This window comes from Carcharodon carcharias, chromosome 19, assembly GCF_017639515.1.
Source record: "Carcharodon carcharias isolate sCarCar2 chromosome 19, sCarCar2.pri, whole genome shotgun sequence".
NCBI classification, from domain to species: Eukaryota; Metazoa; Chordata; class Chondrichthyes; order Lamniformes; family Lamnidae; genus Carcharodon; species Carcharodon carcharias.
The window spans coordinates 105,190,735-105,204,134 of record NC_054485.1 but is presented as its reverse complement, the minus strand read 5'-3'; positions in this window follow the sequence as shown (position 1 = coordinate 105,204,134).

Genomic DNA, 13,400 nt, shown 5'->3' with positions numbered 1-13,400 from the left:
GGTTAAAAAAGTTCTGCCTCACATTCCCCCCATACATCTCTTGCCTAAAGTCCCCAATCCCCGTACCATTAACTAATGAGCCACAATTTTGTTCACCAGCCTTTGATGTGGTACTTCGTCAAAGATTTTCCTTGTCTACATTACCCAAACTTGTCATAATTTTCTACATCTCAAATCTCCCCCAATCTCCTTTGCCCTAGGGAGAACAAGCCCAGCATCTCAAACCAAACTTGTAATGAAAACCTTTCATCCCTAGAACCATTCTGGTAAATCTGCTCTGCATCCTCACATCCTTCCTAAAGTGTGGTGATCAGAACTGAATGCAGTGCTCTAGATGTGGCCTACCATAAGAACTTTATAAAGGTTTAACATAGCTCCCCTGCTTTTGGACTCAACACCTCTATTTATGAAGCCCAACATTTCATATGCTTTGCTAATCACTCTCTCAATATAATCTATGCATCTGTATCACAAGGTCCTTCTGTCCCTGCAAAATGTCATTATGTCTAATTTGCCTCTCCTTATCCCTTCTGCCAAAATGAATCACCTCACACTTCCCTGTATTAAATTCCATCTGCCACCTGTCTGTCCATTTTGATAGTTTATATATGTCTTGCTACAGTCAATTTGTATCATCCTCACCATTTTCAACTCCTCAGAGTTTGGTATCATCAGAAAAGTGTGGAGGTTTACTCTGTATTTGCACTGGTCCTAGCGCTGACCCTCTCAGAACAGCCCTGTCCCTCAAGGAACAGCACTGTCTACCATCCTCCAGTCTGAAAAATAACCACTTACCATGACTCGTTGTTTTCTATTTTTAGGTTAATTTCTTAATACAAGCTGAAGCTGATCCTCCTATTCAATGAACCATAATTTTGTTAGCCAGCCTTTTTATGTGGTACTTTCTCAAAGGCTATCTTAAAATTCAATTGTTTTCCTTTCATCATAGAAACACAGGACCAGAAGTCGGTCACTTGGACCATCAAGCTTGCTTTGCCATTCAATTAGATCATGGCTGATCATCTACTTCAATGCCACTTTCCTGTGGTATCTCCATATCCCTTGACATCATTAGTCTCCAGATATCTATCAATTTCTGTCATAAACATTCCCAATAATTGAGCTTCACCACCCTCTGGGATGGAGAATTCCAAAGATTCACCACTCTCTGAGTGAAGACATTCCTCTTCATTGCAGTCTTAAATGATCTACCTCTTCTGACCCCTGGATTTACACTCACCAGCCAGGGGAAATGTCTTAACTACATCCTGCCTGTCTTGCCCTGCGAGAATTTTGTAAGTTTCAATTAGGTCATTCTTTGAAACTCCAGAGAATACAAACACAGTCTCCTTAATCTCTCCTCACAAGACAATCCCACCGTCCCAGGGATTATTCTGGTGAACCTCCGTTACACTCCCTCTATGGCAAGAATATCCTTCATTTGATGAGGGCCAAAACTGTACATAATACTCCAGGTGTGGTCTCACCAAGGCTATTGCAACTTCAGCAAGACATCCTTATTCCTGTACTCAAATCCCCCTGTGATGAAGGCAAAATACCATTTGCCTTCCTAATCATTTGCTGTGACAGCATGCTAGCTTTTAATAACTCATGAACATGGACGCCCAGGTCCCTTTGGAAACTCGCACTTCCCAACCTCTCACCATTTAATAAATATTCTGCCTTTCTGTTTCTTCTACCTTCACACTTGTAACTTCACACTTATTCACATTATATTCCATCTGCCATGTTCTAGCCCTTTTACTTAGCCTGTCCAAAACCTCTTGAAGCCTCCTTGCATCCTCCTCAAACGTATATTCCTGCCCAGTTTGGTGCCAACAGCAAATGTGGAAATATTACAATTGCTCCCCACATCTAAATCATTGATATAAATTGTGAATAGCTGTGGGTCTACCACAGCTCCTTGTGGTAGCCAACTAGTAACAGCCTGCCATCCTGACAATGATTTGTTTATTCCTACTCTCTGCTTTCTTTCTGTTAACCATTTCTCTATCCATACTAGTAAATTTCTGCCAATCTCATGTGCTCTTATTTTATCCTTGTCAAAAGTGAACTGAAAATCCAAATGCACAACATCCACTGATTCTCCTTTATCTATGCTACAAGTAACATTCACAAAAAAATCCCAACAGGTCTGTCAAATATGATTTCCCTTTCATAAATCCATGATGACTCTGCAAAATTTTACCATTCTTTGCTCAATGTCCAGTTACCACATCCTTTGTAATAGATTCTAACATTTTCCCTGCTACTAATGTCAAATTAACAGGTCTGTCGTTCTCCATTCTCTTTCTTCCTCCCTTCTTAAATAGTGGGGTTACATTTGCTACTTTCCAGTCTGCAGGGACCTTTCCAGGATCTATAGAGTTTTCAAAAATAACCATCAATGCATCCACTATCTCTCCAGCCACTTCCTTCAACACTCTGAGATGAAGCTCATCTCATCCAGGGATTTATCAACCTTCAATCTAATTAACTTTACAAGTACTGCCTCTTCACTAATACTAAGTGCTTTTAGTTCCACAGTTTCACAAGTCCCTTGGTCACCTAGTTTTTTCTGGGAAATTTTCTGTATCTTCTTCCATTAAGGCAGATGTAAAGTAACTGTTTAGTTTCTCCCCATTTTCCTGATCTCCACTATAAAAGTCTCCTGTCTCCACCTGTAATGGGCCCACATTCATCCGAGCTAATCTTTTCCTTTTCACATACCTAAAGAAGCTTTTACAGTCCGCCTTTATGTCTCTTCTCCTTCTCTTTTACTTCAACAAAAAATTCAATTAGTCAAACATGATCTGCCTTTTACAAATCCGTGTTGGCTCTCATTAATCAACTCAAAACTCTCCAAGTGCCTACTTTGTTCCCCTGATTATTGTTTCCAAAACTTTACACACTACTTATGTTAAACTAACTGGTCTGTAGTTAATTAGGACCTGTCCTCATACACTTTCTTAAATAAGGGTGTCACATTTGCCATTCTCCAATTACCTGGCACCTCCCTCATATTGATGGAAGATTGAAAGATTATGGGAATCACTTCCACAGTCTCCATCCTCACGTCTTTTAGCAAACTGCTAGTTTTAGCTGACGAGTAACCCATTTGAAATAACAATTCTTGTAAACTAATGGGGTGTGGAATTTCAGAGAAGTATGGCAATATCTCACAATATGATTTCAGGGCTGACATTCCTTACTTGTGTCTTGTCCATGTTCTTCAGAAAGTTTATCTTTTTTTAAGCATTAATTAAAAAGTCATGCAGTTTGAAACCTTAACTTTGGCAGAGAAATACTGATCAGGAAATACATCCAGATGAACAAAGTTGAAAAATCATCATTGTGTTAAGCTGCAGGAAAAAGTCAAGATGCAATGTTACATTTACAGTGGGCTAAAAAACAAATCACAAAAGGTTATTCTGTCCTATATAATATGGGTGCGAACTCTTTTGGAGCACATTGCAGTCTGCTAACCTCAGTAATTAGACCTGGGTGGTTCGAATCTGGTTTAGTTTGACCATTTTTTGGCTATTTTCATTGCACAGTCCTGGTGGAGACAAAATCCCATCTGCACATTGAGGATACCCTCCATCGTGTCATGTGGCACTGCCATCATGCTAAATGGGATAGATTTCAAATAGGCCTAGCAGTTCAAGGCTGGGCATCCATGCGGCGCTGCAAGCCATCAGCAGAATTGTACTCAACCACAATCTGTAACCTCATGGCCTGGCATATCCCCCACTCTACCATTGCCACCAAGCCAGGGGATCAATCTTGGTTCAATGAAGAGTGCAGGAGGGCATGCCAGGAGCAGCACCAAGCATACTGAAAAATGAGGTGCCAACCTGGTGACACGACCACACAGGATTATTTGCATGCAAAACATCATAAACAGCGAGTGATAGACAGAGCTATGTGAATCTACAACCAACAGATCAGATCTAAGTGCTGCTGTCCTGCCACATCCAGTCGTGCATGGTGGTGGACAATTAAACAAGTCACAGGAGGAGGAGGCTCCACAAATATCCCCATCCTCAATGATGAAGGAGCCCATTACTTAAGTGCAAAAGGCTGAAGCATTTGCAACAATCTTCAGCCAGAAGTGCCAAGTGGGTGATCCATCACGGCCTCCTCCGGAGGTCCCCAGTATCATAGATGCCAGTCTTCAGCCAATTCGATTCGCTCCATGTGATAACAAGAAATGGCTGAAGGCACTGGCTACTGCAAAGGCTATGGGCCCTGACAATATTCTGGCAATAGTGCTGAAGATTTCTGCTCCAGAACATACCACGCCCGTAGCCAAGCTGTTCCAGTACAGCTGCAACACTGGCATCTACCGAGCAATGTGGAAAATTGCCCAGGTATGTCCTGTACACAAAAAGCAGGACAGATACAACCCAGACAATTGCCGCTCTATCAGTCCACTCTCGATCATCAGTAAAGTGATTGAAGTGGTCATCAACAGTGCTATCTAGCGGCAGTTGCTTAGCAACAACCTGCTCACTGATGCTCGGTTTGGGTTCAGCCAGGGCCACTCAGCTCCTGACCTTATTACAGCCTTGGTTCAAACATGGACAATAGAGCTGAAGTCCCGAGGTGAGGTGAGAGTGACTGTCCTTGACATCAAGGCAGCGCTTGACCAAGTGTGGCACCAAGGAGCCCCAGCCAAACTGGAGTCAATGGGAATCAGAGGGAAAACTCTCCACTGGTTAGAGTCAGACCTAGTACAAAGGAAGATAATTGTGGTTGTTGAAGGTCAGTCATCTCAGCTCCAGGACATCACTGCAGGAGTTCCTCAGGGTGGTGTACTCGGCCCAACTATCTCCAGCTGCTTCTTTCCATCCTTCCTTCAACCTTCCTTCCATCATAAGGTCAAAAGTGGGGATATTCACTGATGATTGCACAATGTTCAGCACCATTCGCGACTCCTCAAATACTAAAGCAGTCCTTGTTCAAATGCAGCAAGACCCAGATAACATCCAAACTTGGGCTGACAAGCGGCATGTAATATTCATGCTACACAAATGCCAAACAATGACCATCTCCAACAAGAGAGAATCCAACCATCGCTCCTTGATGTTCAATGGCATTACCATCACTGAATCCCCCACTATCAACATCCTGGGGGTTGCCATTGATCAGAAACTGAACTGGACTCACCATATAAATACTGTGGCTATAAGAGCAGGTCAGATGCTAGGAATCGTTAGGTCAAAAATCCTGGAGCTTCCTTCCTAACAGCACTGTAGATGTACCTACACAACACGAACTGCAGCGGTTCATGAAGGCACCTCCTGACTCCCAAAGCCTGTCCACCATCTACAAGGTACAAGCCAGGAGTGTGTTGGAATACTCCCCACATGCCTGGATGAGTGCAGCTCGCACAACACTCAAGAAACTTGACATCGTCCAGGGCAAAGCAGCCCACTTGATTGGCACCACATCCACAAACATTCACTCCCTCTACCACCAATGCACAGCAGCAACAGTGTGTACCATTTACAAGATGCATTGCAGGAATTCACCAAGGCTCCATGGACAGCTTCTTCCAAACCCATGACCACTGCGATCTAGAAGGACAAGGGCAACAGATAGATGGGAACACCACCATCTGGAAATTTCCCTCCAAGTCACTCACCGTCCTGACTTGGAAATGTATCACTGTTCCTTCACTTTCGCTAGGTCAAAATCCTGGAGCTCCCTTCCTAACAGCACTGTAGATGCACCTACACAACACGAACTGCAGCGGTTCAAGAAGGCAGCTTACCACCACCTTCTCAAGGGCTACTAGGGATGGGCAATAAATGCTGGCCCAGCCAGCGAAGCCCACATCCCGTGAATGATAAACAAAATAAAGTTCTGAGAAGGCTGTGCTCCTAAGGACTGATCACCCTCATCAAGTTGTAAAAAGTTGTTGTTAAGTATACTTTTTTCCTTTCATAAACTTCTTTAATATTTACTATCCAGAGTCCTGCTTTTGCCTTAATTGGTTAAGTCTTGTCCGAATCCAAGTTATTAAGTGGCAAGTTAGGGTGGCTGAAATCAATTAAGTTATAGATAACAAGATCCGATAACAGGGGAAAAAAAATCAAAACCTCATTGTCAGAAGGTATCAGGAATTTACACTGAAGAAGTTCTATCTCTTGGGGTGAATTTGAGGTGATGCAATTTAACCTTTTTAAACCTAAAAAGGAAATTGATAAAAGTTATCCAAGCACCTCACCCACTATAGTGAAAGGTTCAAATACCAAGGCACATGAGTTAAGACTTAGAAAGTTAGCATTACAAAGCAAAGTCACTCAGGACCATTTCACTTTAAGGTTCAGAGAATTATTGACTAAGTACCAGAGAAGAGGGTATGGGTATTGGTTACAATATTGGTCTAGAAATCTAGTGGCTTGCATTAATAATCCAGAGAATGGGATTCAAATCTTACCATGTCACTTTGAGAATCTGAATTTGGTTTTGCTAAAAATTTGAGAATAAAAAGCTGATATAAACTTTGGAATACCCTCCAGACAACTCTCTGCCTCTCCATCTTGCCTTCCTCCTTTTAGCTTACCGCTTTGATCAAGCTTTTGGTCACCTGTTCCAATATCCCCTTCTGTGGCTCAGTGTCATTCTTTGTTTTATAATGCTCCTCTGAAGTGCCTTAAAGTTGCTATATAAATATTATTACACAAAAACACATGAATTAGGAGTAAGCCATCCAACCCCTCGAGCCTGCTCTGCTATTCGATAAGATCATGGCTGATCTCATTGTGGCCTCAACTCCACTTTCCCACTTGCCCCCAGCACCCAACCCCCCCTAGACTCCTTTGTCAAACAAAAATCTCACTGAGCCTTGAATATATTCAATGACCCTGCCTCCACTGCTTTCGGGGGAAGTGAATTTCACAGACTAATAACCCTCCTGAGCAAAAAAAAACTCTCCTCATCTCAGTCTTAAAAGAGAGACCCTTCATTTTTAAACTGTTTCCCTTGGTTCTACACTTCCCCATAAGGGGAAACATCCTCTCAGCATCCACCCTGTCAAGTCCCTCAGAACTTATATGTTTCAATAAGATCACCTCTCGTTCTTCTAAACTCCAACTCTAGGCTCAACCTTTGCTCATAAACTAATCCCTTCATCCCAGGAATCAGTAAAGTTATCCTTCTCTGAGCTGCTTCTAATGCAATTATATTTGCTGCTATGAGATGAAATTGAGTGATTTGGTAAGACAGTAAAAGGATAGACTTGTTATGCAAAATGTACTTTTCTTTGTCGTATTATACAAATACCAGCACTATCAATAGTATAAAATTCCTTCATTTCACCCTGTCCCTCAGTTTCCCCAAGCAATAGGATTGGATTTTTGAGACATGTGCTGTTTGAGACACTTATACAATGTTGTGATTAATCACCCCCTATTCCTCTAGATGTATGTGAGCGAAGTCCTCCCCTTCTCCTTCCATAAGGTACCTCATCCCCAAAATCACTCCACTTGTCTTTGTAATAAAGCAAAATTGTTTAAGTGAGAGGAAGGCTTAAGGTCATTATTACAAACTCCTGCTGCTGTCCCAGCCTCTCTCATGGTCTCATACTGGTCTAATATTGCTGTATGAGAACAAATGCTCAAAACTATCAACAATAAACACAGCCCTATGATGGCCCGACAAGTTTATCCAGTGAATATACAGACCAGGACAGACCCCAGTTTGATCCCAGACTTCCAATGTTAATTGATCTTAGCCAGGACAGGGACTAAGATACTTCACTGCCTCATATTAGGGGGAGGAATATCAGCCATCACTCACATTCCTGGTCATTATCATTATACCATACTGTAGCTGCACAAGTTAAAAACAAGATCAGGCTTGGCTATGATGCCTTTCTGGCTGAAGAGTCTGCCAACATACATAATCAAGGGTTACACATTAATAATGGTCACTCGGGTGACATCATTGCACCAAACAACTTCTTCTTCTGATGAAAGGTCATCAGCCTGAAACATTAACTTTGCTTCTCTCTCCACAGATGCTGCCAGGCTGGCCAGATGTGGAAGATTCACTCAAGGGGAAGGTGGAGTGTCACTGGTACCAATACACCTGTTTCGAGGACAGGGAAAGAAAAAATAAATCCCCAATCATTGCTTAGGTTTAACAAGTAGAGATCAGTGACCAGGAAAACAGAACTGTGTTCCCAAAATGTACCTTCACCACAAAAACATGCTACTGAATACAATTTACAGCAGAGAAACAGGCCATTCAGCCCAACCAGGCTATACCAGTGGTTATGCTCCACACAAGCCTCCTCTCACTCTATTTACGCATCTCACCCTAAAAAAAATCCTTTTATTCCTTTCTCTCCCATGTATTTTTCTAGCCTCCCCTTCAATGCATCTATGCTAGTCACCTCAGCCATTTCACATGTGGAAGTGAGATCCACATTCTCACCACTCACTAAGGAAAGAAGTTTCTCACAAATTCTACACCGAATTTATTTGTGATTATCTTGTATTTCTAGCCCCTAATTTTGGACTGTCCCACACATGTAAATATCCTTTCCATTTCTACCTATTGAACCCCTTCATAATATTATAGACTTCTATCAAGTTACCTTGATGGCCACGGAAGATGCATTCATAATGTGGCCAACAGATTGATTATCAGCCTGCAAATCCTTCCAGTATGCCTGACAGTAACAAGTAAAAGCGGGAGTTTCCTGGTCAGCCATACTGCAGGAGGCAATGGCAAACCACTGCAGTACCTTGCCAAGCATGATCATGGACCAATCCAATGGAAGTCCATGGTGGTCAGCACCCTCTCAGGGCATGGTAACTGGAGGAGGAGGATCAAGTCAACTCTCAATCTTCTCTTCGGAATAAAGATGAGATTAAGGGAGGATAAGATGGCCATGAATTTAAGAGGAGAGAGGCCATGTTGTGTTAAGATGGAGGTGAGAATCATGAATGATGAGAAATTAAAACTGAATAAGTTGTAACCACCAGTCAGCCAGCCTGACAGCATCTGTGGAGAGAGAAGCAAAGTTAACATTTTAGGTTGATGACCTTTCATCAGAAGAAGGAGAAGTTGTTTGGTACAAAGGCTGAGAGAGGAAAGCAGTGAAAGTATTTTGGTGAGAAAATTACTCCGAACGGCAGTAGGAAATGAGGATATTAAATCAGAAGTGAGATGTTCAAAGGAAGAGAAAGTGCCAGAGCAGGAGAGGGCCAAGGTGTAATTTGGTGAAAAAAGCCACACTGGCATTGTGAAGTCTTGGTGAGGAAAGTGCAGGATTCACTTAAGGAGAAGGTGTCATCACACCTCAGGCAGGTTTCCATCCTGGGCAGGATGTTGATGCAATCATCCACAAAAATGCTCAAGGATGACAAGGGCCTTGTTCACAAGTGATTTTCTGACATTCTGAGAGATGCAAAGAGAAGCAGTGAGAGATAATCTACTGGCAGAGTCTACAGGGTCAACAGTGGAGGGGGAGGCGGGGATTGCGATAGGAAGGAGATATATACGATTAGCCCCAGCGGTGTGTTAGGTGGGAACTTCGCAAGAGAGGATAGGGCAATTAGGGTGCAGTTTGCAATGAGCCAATGTTGAGTTTTTCTGAGGAGGTAATGAAAGTGGAAAAAGTTGGCAGAAGGATGGAGCAAATTCTACTCTTTTTCATATATAGAAATGATTTGTATATTGGAAGACAAGAGTAAAATTTCAAAATTTGCCAAAGATGTGGCAAACAGTAAAGATCACCTGCAACAGGATATATGGCAAAATGGGCAAACAATTGACAGGTTTAATTTAATACACAGAAATGTGAAGTGATGCATTTTGGTAGAAGGAATAAGGAGAGGCAATATAGACTCAATGGTACAATTCTACAGATTGTGAAGGGCAGAGGGACAAGGGGGTGAGGCAAGGGTTCATGTCCATCGATCTCTGAAGGTAGCAGGCCATATTGAGAGAATAGTTAGAAAAGCACATGGAATCTTGGGCTTCATAAATGAAGGTATTGAGCGCAAAAATCAGGTCAATTGAGCAAAAGCTTAGTCGAAATGAGAGGTTTTCGGGACCATACGGAAGAGAGAAGTGGAGAGGCTTAGGGAGGGGAACTCCGGAGTTTCGGGCCCAGGCAGCTGAAGTCACTGCTGTCAATAGTGGAGCATCGGGGATGGGAGAGAATGTCATCGGAGGATGGTTTTAACACAAGAGAAACTCTTAAATTCATGACTTATTTCAAGAAAGGAGGCGCCACAACCATCTACAGGGTTGAATTATTTGACTTTAAATATTAACATCAGCGAGTAAAGTTTCATGTAAAGGCCGACACAAGATTATGTTCCTCCTTTTTATTTCCGTCTCTCTTCCTGGTCGCTGTGTTTGTCTCTGACGGTTTAATGTGTAAAATTCCCTCTCCCTCCCGTCCCCTTATACTGATAGGAGCCAGTTCCAGACTCTGTGAAGGTGATTAGAGACATTTTAGAAAGTTTCCAACTTTTCACTGGACAATCTCCAGCAGGTCCCCGGTCAATTCCTTGTATTTGATCGGGACCTTTCAGCCTGAATAAAAACCACCCAATCCCACTGGGAATGGACCCTCCCCCGAAATTAAAGAATATTTGGGACTCACCTCTTACTTTCCCACAACCTGATCGAAGATTTTCCGCTTTTTTCCAACAGATCTGTAAAGAGTAAACACGTTCACAACAGCTCGTCCCTCCCTGAAAACTTTCACTTTCGCTTTTCCGTGAGTTACCGAATTGAGTGACGGTCCCTCGTTCCAACCGGAATTATTTAGACAATATTCCCCAGAGAATTCATGTGTCACCTCAAAGCATGTATTTAATGAATAAAGTGAAGGCTGTGAGTTATTTCACAGCAGCACCATCATTATTTTCTGGGCAACGTTCTTTTGAAATCCCACCCTTTGGCTGCACTGAGATCTGTACTGGGTATGAACCACTTGTCACTCCAGAACATCCTACCTCACTCACTAACCCTGTCAAGGAAATTCACAGCCTCAAAACACACTGTGAAGAAGTTTATCTTGCTTCGTTCTAAATCTCTTGCTTTCAATCTTGCATCTATATCCTTTTCTTCATGATTCCATTGGAAATAGTCTCTCTACCCATAAACTGCATTGAGGATGAGAAAGATAAACCCAGGTACAAAGTGGACAAAGTTTTATATTGGGCTTGACGCTGAGCTACCGACCATTCTCATCAGGAATGAATCTGTCTTGTTTGATTTCCTGTAACCTAACCTATCGTACAACGAGTTTGTTTTCACTTTACTCTTGGGGCCTGGGTATCACTGGTAAGTGATTTATTGAACATCCCTATTTGCCTGGGAAGATGGTGGTGGCCTTGTTGAAACACTAGTTAGATGCAACTGAGTGCCTGGCAAGATCAATGGTTCTCAAAATTCTTTGGTTGAAGGACCACCTTTCAAATGAGTTAATAATCACGGACCAGCCGCCTAAATTATAAGAAACATATTATGATAGTAATATGCTACGTGCAAATAATGTTTTATTGATGAGTTTAAGAACACCGGTATTTAGTTTAATATATCAGTGAGAAAGGTGTACCGCCCTCACTGCAATGTTTCTTTATCCTTGGGACGAGCACAGGGAGATCAAGAGTATGGAAAGGGCAGGAGTTTGGAGAGATAAGGAAGCCAGATAGAACAGAACCACTGGGGAAGCAGAACATAGTGCGAACAGGAGCATGGGTGGACGAGTAGTGTGGGGGTGAGGGAACATGAGTACAATGTGGAGCGGGAGCAGGAATAGAGGGAAAATATAGGCCAGTTAGTCTAACAACTGTCATTGAATAAATGCTGGAGTCCATTATTATGAATGTAATAGAAACATTTAGAAAATCATAATACAATCAAGCAGAGTTGACATAGATTTTTGAAAGGGAAATCGTGGTTGTCAAATTTCTTAGAGTTCTTTCAGAATGTAAGATGCAGGGTGGATAAAATAGATGTAGTTCATTTTTGATTTGCAAAAGTTCCCACATGAAAGGAGCTCCTGATGTCAGGGATGATATAGGAGCATGGATAGAGGGTTGGCTAACAGGAAACATAGACTCAGGATAAATGGGTAATTTTTCAGTTGGCAAACTGTAAATAGCAGTGTGCCACAGGACTCAGTACTGTAGCCTCAGCTATTTATGACCTACATTCATGACTGGGATAAAGGGACTGACTGTATTGCAGCCAAATTTACAGATGAACTTTTAACAAAAGAATAAAACATTTATTAAACAAGAAAGAATGAACTATATTACAATATTCCTTCACACAACTATACCTTTGCAGATATATACAGATTTGTAAGGATAACACAAGTTACAAAAGCTGTCTTATACGCTAATGTTCACAGTGAGTACACAGCCCTGTTAACCAAGAGATGACCTGTGGTCAGACACACCACACTCTGAAACTAAGTGACAGATGCCACCCCAAATAAATGCCATGGATCCCTCATCAAGTCTCTCCAGACACTTGTCACACCGTGGACAACCAGTCTCACTGAACTCTATCTTTCAAATGAGGGTTTCCAATCTCCACTCTTGAAGAACTCACTTTGGAGTCTTCTCCCAAATGACACTTTCTCTTAGACGCCTTCCACAAGGGTCCACCTGTTTTGTTTTTCTGTCCCTGTGGGTCCCTCTCTCTGGATCCCTGTTGCTCGGAAACAGCACAGTTTTTTTCCTACCTTGTTTGTTTTGACTTCCCCTCAAGAGTCATAAAACTCATTAAAATGCAGGCACAGAAACAGCCTGCTGTCTCCACTCAAAAATGAAACTGGGTCCCTGTTTCACCTTTTTAAACGACAGAGTCAGTTAAAGTTAAAACATAGCAAATGAGTTCCACTGACATTTCTAGTTTAATGAGAGCATTGCCCTTTTTAAGAGATTGAATTTGCTTGCCCTTCAGAGATAAATGGCAAAAATCCAGCTTGGAAAAAGGAGCAGGAATAGGCCTTTCAGCCCCTCGAGCCTGCTCCGCCATTCGATAAGATCGTGGCTGATCTGATAATAATTCAAATCTGCATGCTGCCTATCAACCACTTGCTTACAAAGAATCTATCTACCTCTGCCTTGAATATTTTTAAAGACTCTGCTACCACTGCCTGTTCAGGAAGAGAGTTCCAAAGACTCACAACCCTCTGAGAGAACGAATTTCACCTCATCTCCATTTTAAATGGGCGGCTCCTTATTTTTAAACATTGACCCTAAGTTCTAGACTCTCCCACAAGAGGAAAAATCCTCTCCACATCCAACCTGTCAAGACCCCTCAGGATCTTGTATGTTCCAATCAAGTTGCCTCTTGCTCTTCTGAACTCCAGTGGATACAAGCCTAGCCTGTCCAACCATTCCACATAA